The sequence below is a fragment of the Protopterus annectens genome, chromosome 1.part0 (assembly GCF_019279795.1).
Source record: "Protopterus annectens isolate FY-2018-M chromosome 1.part0, PAN1.0, whole genome shotgun sequence".
NCBI lineage: Eukaryota > Metazoa > Chordata > Ceratodontiformes > Protopteridae > Protopterus > Protopterus annectens.
The window spans coordinates 233,300,946-233,322,946 of NC_056725.1; positions in this window are offsets into that span (position 1 = coordinate 233,300,946).

The window sequence follows — 22,001 nt, forward strand, 5'->3', positions numbered from 1 at the left end:
AATTTTTTTCTCCCTCCTCTTTTCTCAAACCGGGTTCTTTTGGCCCAATGGACTATCCTGGTAAACCAACTGCAAATAAATAAATAAATAAATAAATAAATAAAGCAGGTGTGAGCGTGTTTACCCAACTTTGCCCAACATTGCCCAACTTTGCCCGACATTGCTCGATGTTCCCTGACATTGCACTGGTTAGCACGGTGCGCAACTTCACCCAACTGTATTTAAATATGCTCAGTACTGGTAAAATGTGCTTAGCAGTGTTTTATATTGCTTAAAATAGGGCACTCATGCCTTAGGTGGTGCTGCAGGGCTGCGTATGTCGGATGCACATAGTACACTCCCTATACATGTTTGAAAACAGGTAGTGTCAAGTTAGGCATCCCTTTTATTGTATGTGTGAGTCAGAGAGAGGTGTCATTTCCAGGGTTCCTACTGAGTCAGTGTATGTGCTATGCGTTGCCTCTTTGCCAAGGCCAGGGCATACTGGGCACGCCTCCTTCTGCCTACTGGGGCAGGCTCAGGTTGTTCCTCCTCCGAGTCATGCTGTGCCTGTGCAGGCCTTGGCAATGGTGGGGTGCTGTTTGGCCCTGCCCCATGTTGTTCCTGCTGCAGCTGTTTCCGCAGGATCATATTGTGTAGCATGGCACATACCATAACAATTTGGCACATGTAGTTGGTGAGTACTGCAAGGCTCCACCAGATGTGTCCAGGCACCAGAACCATGACTTGAGTATCCCAAACACACGCTCAATTATGTTTCTTGCTTGTGCGTGTGCCTCATTATGGAGTTCTTGTTCAGGTGTGTGTGCATTTCTGATAGGTGTCATCAGCCGCGGCTCAAGTGCGTATCCAGAATCCCCCACTAGGTGACCGTCAGGGATGTCCCCATTGGTTAATCTCTGGTACAGCTGCATCAGATGCCAGATGTGGGAATCATGATAGCTTCCAGAGCAGTCAGCACACACATTCATTATTATGCCCTGCGCATCACATACAACCTGGAAGCTGATGGAGGGGAATCCCTTGCAGATGATGTAGACCCTATCCCACTCACTGGGTGGTGCTTTGATGCATATATGCGTGCAGTCAATTGCACCCACTACCTCAGGGTATTCTGCTATTTGGTGGAAAAGATGCATATTGCTGGCCAATGCCTCACAGGAATTGGGGAAATATACGTGCTCACCGGCATGTGCTGACATGTCATCCAGGAACTGGTGGAGTTCCCTGGATGCTGATGCCTATGAAATCCTCACCATATCACCAGTTGGTCTTTGGAAGGTACCTGTAGCTAGTATTCTTATGCCAACACATACCTTGGTATCCACTGGGGTGAGTTCCCCTCTGTTGGTTCTGTGTGGGAGGCGTGGCTGGCACAGCTCAACAATTTGCTGTAGGAGGTCCCTGTCCACCCTATAGCACTCCACTATCTCCAGCTCATGTAGCCCCTGGTAGGTTACCTGGGTCTGTACACTCTTCTCCGTCTCCTCACTGTGGGTTGCTCAGCAGCATTCACAACATCACCACCCTGAGAACCTTGCACATGCTGGTTTATGATAGCAAGAGCATCCCCTAACATTTTGTCGGACTTAAGCTTTTTAAGCTTTCCCTGTTTGTATATTGTAGTGTCACAGAGTTCTTGGGAAAAAACAGGGAGGAATGCTGTTTGTAGAGTTTAAAGTGCTGGGCTGGTCTGGGCTAGATGCTGCCTGTGTAATTGGCTGATTCTGATATATTTCACCTGACAGCTCTGCTAGTTCTCCTTGGTTAACTTCCTACTACTTCTTTTCCTTCCTTTTGCCTTTCTGTTTCTGCCCGGGGGGAAGCGCCGCACAAACAACAGCAAACACGTGCACATGCTGTTGCATGTTTGCAAGGAGTTTCCTACCTTTTAACATTGTGCACCTTTGGTTTGAGGTTTTCAAATAGGACAATTGTAGGCACGCCTCTTGCAATCCTGAGCAACTCAAAGCAAACAAAAGCCACTATGCTCCAATTAGCTTACAGCCTGACTGATACACCCCCTCATGATGTCACCTATATTCTACTCTACTACTCACCTACTCCTACTCTTACACCCTTGGAACATGGCTCACATGCTGGGGAAAATTGGGATTCACTATCCTTATCCTCATTTGCATAGGATTGCCTACTAATGCATGGTTACATCTCTGACACTGAGCTCCCCCCCTTAGCAACCACTACTCAGTGGCCATGTTTTCTTCAGCCTGCCATTCACCTGCATGGCAGAATAAGCTTTTTAGTGGAAATGCCTATTTTTGGCTTTTTTTTAATTATTTTCTTGTTTTTATAAGTGCCGCACATTTGCGTGGTGCTGCGCTATGCTTAAACATCGGAGATCGGGGGAAAAAAAGTTAGATTTTTATATTTTTAAACATTTATAAATGCCAATGGCCTTATATTTGGCCATTGGTATGCTTCTTCAACTACATGTATCCTTTATTTGGAGCTGTTATAGCTCCGTTTAGCTATATGCAGAATGGTACTCCGTTACCAACGGAGTGCATTTCTGCAGATAACACTAATCTTCCATGGACAGGTTAGTGTTTCCTGGATCGCAAATTTACCTCATTTTCATAGCTTTCACCAGCAAATGAGGTAATTTGCATACCATGATGCTGTCCATGCAAGAGTAGTTTTAGCATCTCTCGTGCACGCCCCTGCCTGCTGTTCTTAGATCGCACGGCAGACATATTGCCTGTTTGATGTCTTACACTACTCTACAACTCCATGCAAGCTTTTGTAAATCCAGCCCATTATTTAATCTAAATGCTATGCATATTCTGATAGAACACTGCAACATAATCAGCACACTATCTCTTATTAGTGCCTGGATCCCAAATATGCACAGTATCCATACATTTTCCATCTGTAGGTATGCATACATCACATGAAATACAAAGGTAGAGATATATCAGCCAGCAAAAGTTATGTTCTTTGAAGGCAGTTTGTTAAAAGAATAAATGGAACCACGTTCAACTCAAAATGTTTTTAAGCTCAGCAAACTGCTACTGTTCTAATTTCAACTTCAGACTTTTGCTAAGAGAATTGTTAAGACCTTGGGGTTACTGTTTGTAATTTATGAAGTTACAAAGACCAACTCTGATGTTTCACACCTAAGATATTTGGTTTCATAGTCATAGCCCATGAAAGCAATTATCTCAGTGAAATTGATATGATCTACTTCAATAAACAGTGCAATTTAGTTTTCTAGGCATGAATGTTATTGGTTTTCATAACATATCAAAAAGGAATCACAAATATTAATACCGTATATTCTGTCTCACCACTCACTGCAGTCATAACAATCTTTCTCCTTTTTATACTAGTTATTAAAGAACACCTTCACATAAGCAACTGAGTTCATTTCTTCCTTCTGGAAAAAAATGTTTGCACTCTATGTGTCACTTATTATCTGTTACTATATTCCTTTTCTATGCCCCGCCTTCATTCCTCCTTCAGGAATATTAGTGTCAACTGAAACTTTGTTTACCCTTTTAATTTCTCACTGAATATTGATTAAGTTCTAAAACTGATTCATATAAACATAGATAAAAGATACTCAATGTGTTCTTCCACAGCCTCACCCTATTTTATAATAGAACCTTTCTGACTGTAGATTATACCTTAAATTAGATTTCATTCTAGAATTCGTAGGGAAAAAGTCATGTTCCTCTAGATATTCTGCTATCTTACTAGTATTAAATAATTTTTAAAACATTTATTCTATTGCTCTATTCAATAAGAAATTCTGCATTGAAATGGGTGGTTGATTAATTGATTTATAGAGCTTCAAAGCAAAGCCAATCCATGGACTTTAATCACGTTGCCAAAATTGACCCTCATAGTGCATGAGGGCAAAACAAGTCAGACCTAGGATAAGTTTACAGACACCCATCCAATTGCCAAGATTTTCCTTAAAGGAGCAGACGGTTTCATTCTGTTTTATATGTAATGGGAGATTATTCCACAGATAAGGGAAATGATAAGTAATCAATTTTTCACTCCAGTATGTCTTGTTTATTTGTTGATGAAGTTTTAAGCATTTATAGTATTTATGAGTCCATTTGTCTTCTGGAATGTAGCAGATCAAGTAAGGTTGGATCAGTAACAGCACAGAATGCCGCACATATATTAACTCAGAAGTCTTGTATTAGACAGAGATAGAGTATAGGGATAAACCTTTAAACCTGTTTTGATAGCCATTGGGTCTTTAGTCTTGTAATGTTTTTAAGCAGGAACCTCTGCAGTCTTTACTATAGCCTTTGCATAGCTTTTACTATTAGCTCTTTTGTTCTTTCCATGTTTTGCCTCTCGTCATGTTATTTTTTTTAACATATGTCCTTCTTTTTACATTTCTTTTTCTTTTACAGTTCCCAGTATTTCCATTGCAACCATGTCTGTGTCTCTAATATGGAAGACTCTTTCTGATATTTTCTCATTCTCTTTTAAAAACTCTATCTAGACAAAATAATAACAATAACAATAATAATATGATTAACTGTATTCACCTCTTCTTTTCCAGTGTCATAGAAAAAAATCCAGCTTGTGTAAACATATTCCCCTGCTTCTCAAAAATAACCAGCAACTTATTTATTTATTTATTTTATGCATTATAACTTAATTTCCAATATCAGATGCAGATAAAAAACAGTGAGATATGAAGGGAAAACATCAATAGAAATATATTAATTAAAACACAACTATCATTTTCCTGCTTGTGTTTTCTACCCATTTCTAAACCATTCTATTTCCAGTATCGTAATTTCCTTGCTTAATTACACAAAATCTTTATTTTCTTAATTTTAACCTTAGTATGGATCTAAACTCTCCCCACCCCCCAAAAAAGAAAAAACTTAGACTAACTCTCTTCAGTATAAATTCCTTGCAGAGCTCCCCATTTTACCCATATTTAATGTTACATCTTAATTTTCTACAAAATGGTTGCACACACCCTGTACTCTACCCAGTTTACCTTTGCCCCATGTTGTAATACCTAACTTCCATAAAAAGTGGGTTTCTCTTTTATAACATGTAGGAAATACACCAACAAACAGGTGCACACACGCACACACACACACACACACACACACACACACACACACACACACACACACACACACACACACACACACACACACACACACACAAATATCTTGAGCATGATTAAGAGTATAAATGTGTAGAGCTATGATTTTTAGTAACCTGCTTTTTGTAATGCAGAGTATGAGAATTTTCTTCCAGTGTTTTCCACAGGCAAATTAACCAATTGCAGAGTCTTTAACCAAGTATAAAAGACAGCAGCCTGGAAGGCTGAATTCGGAGTCAGTTCTTCACTCTGGGAGAGTGTCCATATGGAAAGGAACACCTGGAACCATGGAGTAAGAGAGGGCCCTGTCTGGGCTAATTGGATGAGCACTGGTAGAGGACTTCAGTTTATTTTGGGACATAGTATGACACATAGGAGAAAGGCCTATGCCATGCATGATTTCTGAAGCTGACAGTTACACCTAGGAGAAAGGCCTAAAGTCTTCGAGCACAGTGTGAGAACCTGAGGTTGAAGTCAGGCATAGGGAGAGGCCTAACTGTAACCTGAGAACAACTGGAATATTTTGTAGCTACTTTTTTTGAAAAGAATATTTGTAAAGTACTGTTTTTGTTACACTTTATAAAGTGAAGTGAGTTGATCTTTTATTTGAATGATAAATAAATGGGAGTTTCATGGATGTACTGCTTTGTGTGGCTTTGTAAATTATACACTGTTAAAGAATATAGACATTCCAGGTGCAGATGTATGCCTAACTTCCCTAACCTGTCAAAGCCTAGAGAATGCAGTTTCCCCATTTGTGAAACATACAGGAGTTTTGCCATGTTCATATCAAAGGAAGCTTAGTTTCTCCTATTTGGAGAGAGAATGCTTATGGCTCTGAATTAGTTTTGGTGGAGAAAAGCACATTAATTTATCTTCTTTGGATTTTTTTTTTTATTAGGAAAAGACTAACCCCTGGATTTACGAAGCCCTTTATTGTGTGCAGGACTAATCCAAGAGCTATTATCGGCAATATGGCCGGCGTGCGATCCAAGAACGAGCTCCCGGGATGTACATGAGCTCTTAGACTAATCCTGCATGGACCGAGCTCCTGCATGCAAATTACCCTAATTTGCAGGTGAAAAACATACAAATGAGGGTAATTTGTGATCCAGGAAGCTGGCAATTGTCCGTGCAGGACAAGTGCAGTCTGCAGAAATGTACTCGGTTAGTAACTGAGTACAGTTCTGCAAACTACAAAACGGAGCTATGACAGCTCCAAATAAAGGCTGCATATCATTGAGGAAGCATGCCACTGGCATTGCAAACTGTTTAAAAAAATAAAAAAAAAAAACTTTTATTTTTTTTCGCCGATCTCAACTGTTTAAGCATAGGGCAGTGGCACGCAAATGAAATTGGGGAGAAAATAATAAAATAAACCTAAAATAAGCATTCTAACTAAAAGCAGTATTCTGCCATACAAGTCAATGGCAGGCAGAAGACAACCTGGCCAGTGCGTAATGGTTGCTAAGGGGGGAAGCTCAGTGTGGGACATGTAACTATGCATTAGCAGGCAATCCTATGCAAATGAGGGGAAGGATAGAGAATCCCAGATTCCCTGTCAGTGCAAGCCAGCACCCAAGAGTGTAGGACTAGGAAAACCATGAGTGTAAGCCCTAGACATAGCTGACATCAGAAGAGGGTGTGTCAGGCATGCTGTAAGCTGATTGGAGCACTGTGGCTAAGCTAAGCTAAGCTAAGGCAGGGTGTGTGTCTAGGGCTGTCCTATCTTACACCAAGAAAATCATGGTGTACACAGGTAGAACAAGCCAAAATCCTGTAAAACGTGCTTACAGCATGTACGCGTGTTTGCGCGGCACGCACCAGGTGTAAAAAAACAAAATGAAACAGGAAATAGCAGCTTTGTTCACATCTGAGCAATGTGTTTGCACGGCATGCACCCAGGCTTAAACAGGAAGGCAACAGGAAGGGAAAACAGCAGAAGGAAGGTAATCAAGGAGAACTAGTTTAGCTGACAGGTGAAATGTATCAGAATCAGCCAATTACACAGCCCAGCCCAGCCCAGCACACCACTATAAATTATGCAAACACTTTCCCCCCTTGTTTTTCCCAAAAACTCTGCACCACCGGTGTATTCAAATGGGGAAATTTTACAAAATGAAAGCAAAAAAAAAAATGTTAGGAGCTGCACGCACATATGCATCAAAGCACCACCTGGTGAGTGGAGTAGGGTTTACATCAACCAGAAGGGCTTCCCCTCCATCAACTGCCAGGTCATGTGTGATGCCCAGGGCATAATAATGAATGTGTGTGCTGACTGCCCTGGAAGCTACCACGATTCCCACATCTGGCATCCGATGCAGGTGTACCTGACATTTGCCAATGGGGACATCCCACATGGTCACCTAGTGGGAGATGCTGGATACGTACTGGAGCCATGGCTGACGACACCCATCAGAAATGCACACATACCTGAACAAGAACTCCATAGTGAGGCACATGCACAAACACAAATCATAACAGAGTGTGTTTGGGATGCTCAAGTCACGGTTCCAGTGCCTGGACACATGTGGTGGAGCCTTGCAATACTCACCAACTACATGTACCCAAATTGTCCTTGTATGTGCCATGCTACACAATATGATCCTGCAGAAACAGCTGCAGCAGGAACAGAATGGGGCAGGGCCACAGAACCCCCCACCATTGCCAAGGCCTGCACAGGCACAGAGTGACTCGGAGGAGGAACAATCTGAGCCTGCCTCATTAGGCAGAAGGAGGCATGCCCAGTATGCCCTGGCCTTGGCAAAGTGGCAATGCATATCACATGCACTGACACAGTAGGGACCCAGGGAATGACACCTCTCTCTGACTCACACATGCAGTAAAAGGGATGCCAAACATGACACTACCTGTGCTCAACCATGTATAGGGAGTGCACTATGTGCATCCGACATAGGCAGCCCTGCAGCACCACCCTCAATACTGGGACACCCACAAGGTAAGTGACTCACACATGCCAGTTGTGGGGGTCACATACCCAACAACCATTGCGGCCAGCAGGATAAGTGTAGACAAACACAAACAAATGCTGTACTATGGCCTCTGAATGAGCCCTATGGGTAACCCCTCCCCCAGGCCTACACAGACAGACTACAGCAGGCCAGGCAGTTGGATGTAAGTTGTGAAGGCTAGGAAGTCAGAAACTAATATGTAGGTAATTAAAGCTAAGATCTGTAGTACACTGGTATGCCTCTAGCCAGCACGATAGGTAAGACTACAGACTGAAATTGAGTACCCGACATACCAGTACAGTCCTAGCAAATGTGTACAAGTGTCAGGTGGCATCAGGTGTGCCCCCCCCATCCTATGTACACTTATAGTAACAGTCAGATGCCCCCCCCCACTCCTGTGTAGAAATGTAGAAATAGTCAGGTGTGCCCTCCCCCCATCCTACATAGAAATATAGTAAGAGTCATTTGTGCACCCCCATGCCTGTGTTGAAATGTAGAAATAGTCAGGTGTGCCCTCCCCCCATCCTACATAAAAATATAGTAACAGTCAGGTGTGCCCCCCAATCCTGTGTAGAAATGTAGACATAGGCAGGTGTGCCCCCCCATCCTACATAGAAATATCTTAACAGTCAGGTGTGGCTCCCCCCAAACCTGTGTAGAAATGTAGAAACAGTCAGGTGTCCCCCCCTGCTATGCAGAAATGTGGCAACAGTCAATGCCAAATGACTGATGGATACCCTGCAGACACAGCATGCTACCTGTCAGTGAACAACACAAAGGTGAGCACCGCAGTACAAACTACCTGGACTTGATCCACACATGCAATACAGATGGCCATACTGGGCATGCTTACACACTTAAGAGGAATGAAGGCAATGTCAGTCAACAACATACTGGAAGGTTGTACTGAGCATACTCACACACTTAAACACATGAAAGCCATGTCTGCAAACACCAGTGGACCAGACATATCTGGCAGTCGCAGTCCTTAATGCAGACACGTCAGTATGCACCACTCCTGCCTTGCACACAAAGTGGATAGGAATACAGACATATATATAATGACAACACACTATAATAAGCCAAAAGTAGATGGACATATGTGTGAAAGAGGGTGACTGTGACAAAGAGTAATCCGGGCATGTCCCAGCCAGAACACAGCCAAAGGGCCCCAAACACATGAGGTGCAGATGTCACTCACTGCAGATACTAGCCACCAGTATCTGTCAGCATGACAGACTATGTGATGTAGTATCTGTCAGCATGACAGACTATGTGGTGCATGTGCCAGCTGTGCAACATAACTGTACAAGGAAGTAGTCATCTAGTAGCTGTATACATGAACCTGTGACATATGACTCCGTGTGTGCCCGCATGTGGCATGTCAACCTCTACATGAATGGGTTATGGCCCATGCACACACCACCCTCCCCATAGCAGTATTATGACAATCCTGCTGAGGTCACCAAATGTGAAATACACCTTTGGGAGAGCTGTAGCTCAGTACTCACCATGGTGTGTCTCATAACTGCATACTGCTGTAGTGGTCAACTAGTTAGGTAATAGTTCTAACCCCAAACTTGGCAACTGTGTGTTTGTGTGTGTGTGTCTGTCTGTCTCTGACTGTGTAGAGAGAAATGCTTTTTAGGCTACTCACACTCCATTCAATTCATATACTTAACTTTAGCAAGGCTGCTGATGTCACTCACCTAGAAATACACCTCTGGAAAGATTATAGCCCAGTAATTTCCGTAGTGCATCTTGTAACTGTGTATTGCTGTAGTGTGATAAAGGAATTAGGTAGGTGTTTTAACCCCAAACTTGGCAAGTGTGTATGTGTGTGTGTGTGTGTGTGTGTGTGTGTGTGTGTGTGTGTGTATGTGTGTGTGTGTGCCTAACTGAGTAGAGAGCAATGCTTTTTAGGCTTCTCACACCCTGTACAAATCATATACTCAACTTTGGCAAGGCTTCTGATGTCTCTCACCTAGAAATACACCTCGGGGAAAGTCATGATCCAGTAATCTCTGTAGCGTGTCCTGCTGTAGTGTGATAAAGGAGATAGGTAGGTGTTCTATCCCCAGACTTGGCAACTGTATGTGTGCGTCTGACTGAGTAGAGAGCAATGCTTTTTAGGCTACTCACACTCTGTATAATTCATATACTCAACTTTGGCAAGGCCGCTATGTCACTCACCTAGAAATATACCTCTGGGAAAGATGTAAGCCGATAATCTCTGTAGTGCATCCAGTAACTGCATACTGTGTAATAAAGTAGATAGGTTAGGTTTTCTAACCCCAGACTTGGCAACTGTTTGTGTGTGTGTGTCTGACTAAGTAGAGAGCAATGTTTTTTAGGCTACTCACACTCCATACAATTCATATACTCAATTTTGGCAAGGCTGCTGATGTCACTCACCTAGACATACACCTCTGGGAAGGGTGGAGCCTAGTAATCTCCGTAGTGTGTTCTGTAACTGCCTACTGCTGTAGTGTGATAATGTAGTTAGGTAGATGTTTCAACTCCAGACTTGGCAACTGTGTGTGTGTGTGAATATGTGTCTCTCTGACTTGAGTAAAAAACAATGCTTTTTAGGGTACTCACACTCCTTAAAATTCATATACTCAACTTTGGCAAGGCTGCTGATGTCACCCACCTAGAAATACTCCTCTGCAAAGGTTGTAGCTCAGTAATCTTTGTAGTGCGTCCTGTAACTGCGTACTGCTGTAGTGTGATTTAGAACTGTGGTAGGGATCCATCTCTACCCATGGCAGTTCTGGATGTTTTGTGTGTGCTTCAATGTCTGTGTGTGGAGCAATGCATTATAGGCTACTCACTCACAGTACATTTCAAATGCCCTACTTTGGCAATCCTGCTGATGTCATTCATTGTGAAACACACCTTTGGGGAACATTTTCTCTAGTAATCCCTGTGGTGCGTCCTATAACAGCTCCATGCTGTAGTGTGATATAGACCTCAATCAAGGGTTCTATATCCACACATGTAAGTTGCGGGTGTTTTGTGTGTGTCTCACTGTCTGTGTAGGGAGCAATGCATTTTAGGCTAGTCACTCACAGTACAGTTGAAATGCCCTAGTTTGGTAATCCTGCTGATGTCATTCATTGTGAAATACACCTTTGGGGAAAAAGTACTTCAGTAATGTCTGTGGCGTGTACTAGAACTGTGTAGTAATAAACTAGTTAGGTAGGGTTCTACTCCCAGACATGACAGGTGTGTGCGTTTGCAATTTGCATCCTGTGCAGAGGTGGCAGTTTAGTGTGTGACACCTGTGGAGGGAGTTTTGCTTATTTCTTTTACGTTGGCCCTACTATATATCACAATGTCAACCATACAGGGATAACAGATGTAAATCAGCTGAGAGGCTGGGGTGCAAAACCATATCCATACATGTGACATCAAGGCCAGCCAATCACAGTTAGCAACCCTACTATTACCCAGAGTGCACACACAACCCATGTGTCATACGCACACACATGCCTAGGCAACAGCTAATATGTGGGTAGTACACTGCATACTGGCCACTGATTGTAACTATGCAGTGATAGCAGTGGGCTACAGAGGGCATGTCACCCTGCCCATCTGTCCAATATGCATGTATATGCAGCCAGTGCACCTCCACCACCTGTGGTGCCTTCAAATGTGACTCACAATGGACATACCATGCCTGACAACATGCCCTGTATGGACAGATGACACTGACATCAGGAATGCTGTTAGCATGCTATCAATGTAGGTGCAGGGTAAACCTGATGCCCATTACCATTTTCTGCCACAGGTGGGCAAGACTGGCACATCTGATGATAATCTGTGATCACAACATGGGCCAGACACCCCAGGTACAGTTCCACATGTTACTGTACATGCATGTGGGAGATGTGCACATCCCAGACACCATCCATGTCATGGACTAAATAACACATACATGGCAAGTGATGCACAGCATTGGCCACACACAATAGTGACCCAGGTGACTGGATGGGGGATGTAATACCCACCTGTGTGGGCAAATGCAGAAACTACAGGCCTGAGCCACAATGTCAACCATTGTCATGTGGCCTGATGCCAAGGTATACCCATCACCTATCCTTGTACAGCCTGCTGGCACAGTTGACCAGCACACACCCGTGCAGATGTGCACCCATGCATGTCAGAACTGGCATCCTGTGTGTTCGTGTATGGGTTGTATGGTGTGTATGTCCACATCCACACCCACTACAACCCTCCAGGGCATACTGAAGCATGCTGTGTGATGTCTGACACCTCTTCATATTCTTTGCCCATACGACCTCCATATGACCCATGTGGTACATGTGATACCTGCACATTGATGTGTTGTGAAAATCCCACTAGTGATGAGATGCACTCCTGGCCCTGCCAAGTGTGTCAATGTGTGTGTGTGTCCCTGAGTTGATGCTGGCACCAGTTCATGCAGACAGGCATGTGTACATCACCTACTGTATATCTACCATATCCCTGTTGCAGATGTCACTCACCATCGCATATATGTTCTGAGTGCTCCACAGCAGGTAACCCATGTGGTGCATCTAATAACTGCACTGAACTGTGATAGCACTACATAGTTGTTGTGGGTTTGATACCCTTTGCTGGTAGGTCTGTGACACAAACATGTTTCAGTTTTACTCTCCCACCCCTCCCTGACATGTATTTGCCTCTGTCTGCTTCCCCCACTCCCTCTCTGGTTGATGTGGAGACCCACACCTGCTTTGCTTAGGCAGCAGCATGTGTATTTTAAGTAATGCTCATGATCAGCTGATGGCCTCTGCATGAATTGCAGCCCTCCCCTAGCTGATTGCATGTGGAACAGCTGTGGTAACATTCCCATAGCCAATTGTATGGAAACACACTCCAGTAGCTAGGAACATCATGGTGGTGCTGGCCCTTTTCAGTCACTGTGAGCAAGAACTAGATCTGTTGTTTGGCAAACAGCATCTCAGATGGATTGGGGATTTTCATATATAAATACACACCAAACAGCCAGTACTTCACCAGTAAATCCTTTATTACTCCAACGATCTGGTACCTCGGCAGTTCGCCTTCAAGGATCACATTTTAGTCCACCATGGCAATACATTTTATACCATTTGATTAGAAACAATTAATTAATTAACCAATTAAAGTTTCAAGGTAATAAAGGAATGAACATTATTTAAAGTGACCTTAGAAAAAAACTTTCAGAATTCATTTGTTTTGTATAAAATTATCTATACATATAAATTAATAAGTAATAAACATGTGAACATAAAAAATATATACTTTCACATACAAATAAATATAATGATATATGTATTTTTTTTTAAATTAATTATCTAAATTGTATACTGTATACATATATATATATATATATATATATATATATATATATTTATATAAATAAATAATATAAATACACACTATCATATAATAACATATAATAATGCTGAATTACTTCTTAAATACCCAATTCCTGGTTTAAACCTGATAACAAGCCAGTGATATATCAGATTGCTACAGATGTCATGTACAGTAGGGGTTATATTTCATGACATAACCTGGACATTCTGTGAATGTTTGTACAGTACTGAGGTCTGTGTAATGATGGTCAATGTCGGCAGTGTGTGTATTGTTAATATGTACTTTAGCTTGTGTACAGACTGTGACAGATGCCATTGTTCTAGCCCCTCTTCTATCTGATGTAACATGCTGCCGCACTGTATGGTACCGTTTTGCCGCACGTTTGTAGGGCCAGACACACACATGTCCCATACCACAGACAGCCGTTAGATCAAACTGTGAAGCAGCCAGTATATGTAGGGTTATTCTGTGAGTGGCACATATGAGGATGATGTAGAACAGATAGTCCATATACTGTAATATTATGCTAGCTTACCATATGTGGCTTTGTTCACATTGGTTGCAGTTATGCACTTTCACACAGGTGTATCTTACCTAGTGCTGTGACATGGCTGTTGAGCCTGCTATTTATGCAGGTACATGTGCATTTCCCCATACGAGATGTAGGCCAGTGTTGAGCCAGTCTGCCTGTAGCCTGCACAGTGCATTGTTACATGCCTAGCAGCTTAGTATACTTACCCAATGAGATGTCATGTGTAGATACTTGCCAGATGTACTGCTGCCAGGCCTCCCTTAAAAGTCATGTATCGCAGACAGAGCAGTGGGATGCTGTACAGATGTATGTCAATATCTAGTCAGTAGTATGTGTCCATGGCACCCCTGTACCAGCAGTCATTATGTGTCAGGCCAGACAGGAGTGTGTGAATTCAAAACCTATGGTGGCAAATGTATACCAGTTGTTATGTGTTATACCCATCTACATGACTGTCTACATCAATATTATCAGGCCTGGTACACATGTTGTGCACTAAGGGATTATGTGTATACCTCTGGACTGTACAGGGTGTGTCCGAAGTTCCACATATACTGGCCAACATCTCTGCTGCACTCCACAGGGGCATTACATGCTAGCGGTGGTACTTTACAATGATTTCCTTAGGATGTCTGTCAGTAGCCAATGGAACATGTTATAAGCAGATGTCACCTTCCACACACACCATGTCTGTGAAGACAATCCCAATGACAGTAGCAATAGTCTAGTAATATACCTGCTTTACGTATCTGACATCCCCTTGCACTACATCTTTGGGACTATAGGGGTTGTGGTAGGGCTACACTCCATGTCCAGGACATATGGTGGGAATATATGAATATATGTGTATATACATATATATATATATATATATATATATATATATATATATATATGTATCCAGATAGCCATATCTATATAATTACACATGTGTACTACTTCCAATTACCACTGTCACGGCAACCACCCACTGTAAACCCCTACAGCATGTGGGCTTGGTACCTTTACATTTCCTGTGTGATGGACATCCTTCCTGTGTGTGGGCATCAGTGTTACAGACAGCAGGTAGCAATACCTCTTACAGGAGAACCTGCACACTCAGAGTGGCCACATATTTGTAGGAGGATCAGGAACTACAGACAGACTGTGAGTAGAGTTGTGTTATGCTTTTTATAGTACTGGTGTTACAGGGTGTGTGCGTTTGTGTGTGTGTGTGTGTGTGTGTGTGTGTGTGTGTGTGTGTGTGTGTGTGTGTGTGTGTGTGTGTGTGTGTGTGTGTGTGTGTGTGTGTGTGTACATACTAGTCTACCTTGGAATGCAGTCTGTCTGCATAGCTCACTATTGTGGGCCTATCTTCTTGCTGGACAGAGGTATGCCTATCATGTGTTGTCCGTCCACCACACAGGTCCTGTGTCAGATATTACACTGGCAGTGTGTGTGTTGCATGCTATCAGTACATGGCTACATCCATTTCTGTTTCTAACTTCAATTCCCTGACTAAGGGTATGTTGCAGACTATCCTGTAACACCAGCACCTTGCTTATTGTATGGCAACAGTGTTCCACATATGTGCCTGAGTGCCAGCCTCTGTCCTCCATCTACATAACAAGCTTTGCACATATGTCATGCTGTTTGGGTTGTTCTGTAGTGGGATGTGAGTATATCACACTGCCATTGCTGCCATTAGTCCACTGCTGTTGTATCCCCCACACATACAGTGGGGCTGGGGCCATATATGTGTGGGTGTCACCTACACAATACATCTGTGCCCTTATGCAGTCCAGTGGCCAGTGTGTGTAACAGTGGTTTATGGGCCTGTAATAATGAGTCTAGGTGGGGAGCACCATAAATGACCTAAGCTGTTACAAAATGTGGAGGTATCAGGGGTGAGCTGCCATAAGGTATCTGGATGTACAGAACCATATACTTCACCTATATTAACATTACTTACATGAATTGGGGTACTGCAAGCCTACTGCCTCCTGCCATACAGACTGTTCTGTTTGTCAGTGTGCTCGTGATGGTATCAGTTATGCCTTGTTATGTACCAGTTACAATCCATTTGATCATAAAATGCCTTTACCTCCTACTGAGTTTGTACAGAGTGTAGATAGAGGCTGCTGAACTACACACCTGCAGTACATACTGTTGATTGTTTGGTATCCTGTGGCCCAGTCTGTCTTCACTATTGTACAATTTGAAGGGCTTGGTCTAGACAGCAACAGTTGTGAACCTTTCCAGACTACTGTATTAGTGTAACTGTTTCACAGTTGCAGTACTCTGTTTATATGGTTGCCAGTATCTGAACAGCTATATGACAATGCATATAGAACTGTTATAGTACACAATTAAAGGATTCCCAATTCTGCAAACCTGTGTGTGGTGTCTTTCCTATGAACTTTCTATGGGTATATGTTGCAGGCAATGACTGACATTTGTATGGGTGGCCCATACAGTGTCCAGTTGTTCAGGTGTTAACTGTAGGCATAGAGGCTGTTCCATATTGTGTGCACCATTTACATATATATATATATCTTACTGTACATATATCTGCGTGTGTATGTGTAGTCACATGAAAATATATATATATATATATATATATATATATATATATATATATATATATATATATATATAGATAGATAGATATATGCATATCTGTATCTGCATATCTGTGTCTTTGTATCTGTATCCTGGGGATGTTGATGGCTTCCACATATTACATATCCTATGGGAGGCAGACTATAATTGGTAGTGTTTTGCAAGGTGCACGTGTTTGGCTGTGGGTGGGTGCCTATTTGTACAAGTCGTATATTGTGTGGGGCCTCTCAACACCATTAACGGTGCATGTGGACATATGTGTATTTGTTAATCTGCCATTGCTATCTACAGATGTATGGCCATATATACCTATATAGAAATATAAATCTGCTAATGTATATATAACTATGTCCGTATATACCTACATAGATATATATCTGCGTAAACATATGTAATGCGCTGTGTATATGTAGACATATAGGTGTAGACACATTTATGTGTTGATTTAGGCATATGCATGTATATATGTGCATATATAGTGATATATATGTATATAGAGTTAGAAAAACAATATATATATATATATATATATATATATATATATATATATATATATATACACATATATAGATATGTTGTATCTGTTTAGATTTTAATATAGTTGCACACAGAGACATCTAGGGGTTGGTATACATTCTCTGTAGTGTTGCATGACAGGACTGGATGATATGTTTCTGAAAACATTGAATGTCTTTGTATCTGTCATGGCATAGTGGTACATCACTTTGTCTAGGATGTGCAAGGTCCTTGGTTTGAGCCTTAAAAGAGCTGTTTATTTTGTTGCTGGACAGAACATGGCCTGTTGGATACAGAGTGATTAAGGCACTTTAAAACAGTTGTAAGCAGGTTTGAGAGGGTTTACGTGGAGCTAAGCATTGCCTACACAGGTTAAGCAATTTACAAGCTCAGTGTATGAAAATGTAAGCAGAGGTTAGGAGTGCTTACCATCACGCAAACCCGCTTACAACTGCTTTAAAGTGTCTTAATCACTCTGTATCCAACGGGCCGTGTTCTGTCCAGCAACAAAATAAACAGCTCCTGCAAGGCTCGAAATCCGGACCCTACACAAAGTGATTTACCACTAAGCTATGGCAAGATATGCATAATCATGATGTTTTCACATACATATCATCCAGCCCAGGTATTCAACACTACAGGGAAAGTATTCCACCATGTAGATGTATGTGTGACTATATCTATATTCATATTTAAATGGACAAAACATATCTACATATGTAGTTATAGCTATATATATATATATATATATATATATATATATATATATATATATATATATATATATATATATATATGCCAATATGACATCCGCGGTGGTTTAGCGGTAGCGTTGTTGCCTCACAGCAAGAGGTTCTCCCGTTCGATTCTCTGCTGGAGTGTGGGGAGTGCCTTCTGTATGGAGTCTGCATATCCACCCCACGGTTGGGTGGGCATTCGAAAGACATGTGTAAATGGGCGTGCCTTAGTTGAAGGTTGAACATCGAGCTGGCACCTCAGCGTTTGTGAAAGTCTACTGCCAATCATTAGCAGACCGGAGATCCGCTGTGGCAACCCTTAACCGGGAAAAGCCGAAAGACAAACAACAACAAATATATATATATATATATATATATATATATATATATATATATATATATATATATATATAAAACTATATATGCCAATATATACATATATACATAGATACGCATGCATCTATAGATATATATGTATACATACATATGTCCACATATATACAGCACTAAAATACATATATGTAAGCATATATATGGTTCAACTTTCAAAGGGAGAAAATCATGTCTCTGAAAGCTGGAAGACCAAAAGTATGTTTTCAACATTGCACACAATCTTGCAATAAATTCATCGAATGTGCAATGAGCGAATGTCACTATGCATTCACTCATTGCTGATTTGGCAATTTGGATGCAGATGGCACTATAGTGGGGATGGGGAAAATTTGCCTTTCCCCACTGTAGTGCGAACTCGGAGTTAGTATATCACAGTAGGGAAGTTGTGGGGGGCCCAGTCCCCCAGATGGGGGGTGCAAGGGGGCATGCCCCCACTGCATTACGATATGTATTCCAACTTATAGTTCGAGAATCAGCGAAGCTGCTTTTAGATTTGCTGAGTTTTGAACTGTGGTGCAATTAGAAATGAAGGACTTGTCCTTTCTGTTAGCAGAAAGGGCCGTTCGAAGAAATGACTGTCTCCCTTTCAAAGGTAAACACATATATATTTATATAGGTATATATGGACATACATCTGTAGATGAAATTGGGACCATAACGACAACATATACGTCCACATGCACTCTTTATGGGTTTGAGAGACCCAAGCAGCATGGATAGGTATACCCCCCCACAGCCAAACACGTCTGGCCTGCAATGCACTACCAACCTTAGCTGATCCCATAACCAGGACCCTACATGGCAAGGGCAGTACATGTTAACAGTACTCCATCCCACCTGTAGGATGCCAGGCTGGCATTACTAACATATCATGCAGTACAGTCAAGTGAAGTGTCATGCCTGTGGGAACCACCTGGGCAGGCGCAGTAAGTAGCTGGGCTCCCTCATACGATCCAACAGGCCTACACTTGACAATGTATTCACCAATGTTGGCAAGGATGACCACAAATCCACCCTATCAGCAAGGAACTACCACCCAGTAGCCTGATGACCCTGGTCTACAGGGACATGGAACATTTCAACAATGAACCCATGGCCAGTGTCACTGGTAATCTTAACACATGGGACCCCACACATGATGGACTTGTCAAAGGCAGATAATACAACCTGAACCTGGTATAGCTCCTTGATGCAATCATGACAGGTGTAGATGAGGGTTAGGAGGTGCACAATGCCTATGTAGATCATAGCAGGCTTTTCTACACCATCCCATATGTAGGAATGTGTGTAGATGTTAAGGGAGCTACCTCTGTTCACAGAATATGTTACCACAAGGACTGCTTGGCAAATGCCGACATTCCACAGGTGCCATCCCATGGACATACAGTCCTTCACAGGTCATAGATGTGTTAATGCCCTCCTCCACATTGTAGAGGTGTGCAGCACTACTGAGTTACTATAACTCACTGGGTGTAGCTGTTGTAGACACATCCCCCATCATTGCAATTACTGTTGTGTCTATTCCCCCACATAACTGTCTGTAATACTGTACAGTGTATGTTATCAGGTTGTCAGTTGTTGTTTACACCATTCACAGTAGTTGAGTGCCTTACACCCTCCTAAGGGTAGGGCTATGCCACCAGCATTGGCACACTCATGTTACTGAGGTGAGGATCACAGTAGAGTGGAGAAAAGGACATACACCCTGCTGTTAGCATGTTCAATGTCATCCACATTGCAGACTGCATATATAGCAATGTGTGGTTGTGCCTATCCTGTCTTGGTGGGATTACATGGGCAACAGATGTGTTACCTGCATGGGGACATACCTCCATGTGTATAGTCTTGTATCTGTACTGCATCCAAACCAAAGGCTCTGTGTGTTGTACCTAGCCATGTCATGTGTACCACCCACTACACTTACTGGTGTCCACTGTAGAAGGCCTGCTGACACCATTACACCCATCAGCCATGTGGCACATGGACAAACACAACACAATCAGTGTAGATAATGGTGAAAACAATACAACATTGTTAATTACAGCTATAATGCATCATGGCTGCACAGCTACACCTTCCAAGATATTAGCATTTCACTTTACTGCTGACAACATGCTACACAGCATTCCATTGCTACACTGTTGTACAGTCACCCTGTGCATCAGCACCATGTTAGCCTGTCCCTGCATTGATGTTACAGATGACAGGATGTGGCACAGGTATCATTATATGCACAGGGTGTGCTGTTGGTTTGCCAGAGGCCCAGGCTGAGCCATACAATTGACAATGTGTGTGTGTGTGTGTGTGTGTGTGTGTGTGTGTGTGTGTGTGTGTGTGTGTGTGTGTGTGTGTGTGTGAGGGGGATGAGTACTGTTATGGGTCAATGGTGATGTTGTGTGTGCAGGTATGTGGTTGCCCTAGGTTTGTTGTTTATGTGTGAGTGCCTGCATGCACACAGTTCCACCACGTGGCTGCCCTATACTGGGATTTGTAAGACAGCTGCAGACTGTACCTGGCAGGATTTGCAGTTCACCGTCTCCGGCCACGGACACGGGACCTGTGCCTGGCAGGGGTGCTACAGGCAGTATCAGGTGCAAAGCCAGATTGGGTACTATCCCCCGAGGTTGACAGATATCCACTGGATCCAGGTCCCTCCTGGGACTGGCCAGGGCCACGTGCACGTGGTCTGCTATGATGGTCTGTGAACAGCACCCCCCACAGTGCTGGGGCTGGTACTGCCACTACGGGAGCGACTGTGACTGGTGGGACATCCACAGTAACCTCCAGCTGCTGGTGTTGCTGGCATACATCCACGTGGCTGTCGCAACTGTCCCACCCTGTCCTAACACATGGATATGACATTGTGGATGAGATCCAATTTCTCACCCCACCATCTATCCATGACCTCGGTGTAATTATGAATGACACCTGCTAGTTCATGGATACTGTCAGTTACAGAGGTGTGATGAGCCCTCTGCAACCTTAGACCCTGTCTGGTGTACTATTCCTTTCATGCCTGTGCCTCCATGACAGCCTGGAACATGTGTGTGGTTGATATCGATGTGGCACATCTGCCAGGGGCATGATGACCAGCAGTGCTCCGACGAGCACCCCTGAATATCTGCCTATGTGGGACCTCAGACATCTGGCTATGACTGCTGTATCCTGACACATATGCCATAGATACCACACTGTCCTGGCCAATGCCAACCGTAGACTGTCCCTCAGCTAAAGCCAACGGTGATGAGGTATGCAGAGGCCGTGTGACTGTGTGCGTGGATGGGGTGAATACTTGTGGGATGTCAACTGGTGGCCCAGTGGCAGCCCCTAACGACCCTGCCTATGCCTCAACACACCTATCCTCATGGTCACTGTCTATATCAGTGACATCAGATTCCCTGCGGGAGGGACCCAGACCCACCTTGCCACCTGTGAGGGGAAAACAGGGAACAGATTGTAAGACCTGTACATCACCACTATACAGTACATACACACACACACACACACACACACACACACACACACACACACACACACACACACACACACACACACACACACACACACACATGTGTGTGCAGACATGGCCACACACACAGACATACACACATGCAGTTGACATACATGACAACCCATGCACTCCACCAGACAGTATGTACAGACAGCTCTAGCACCCTCATAACACACACTAGCAGGTGATGGTGCAGTACAGTATCACACATAAACCTGTAATTACACACATGTCAGCATGCAGGACATGTGGTGCTCAA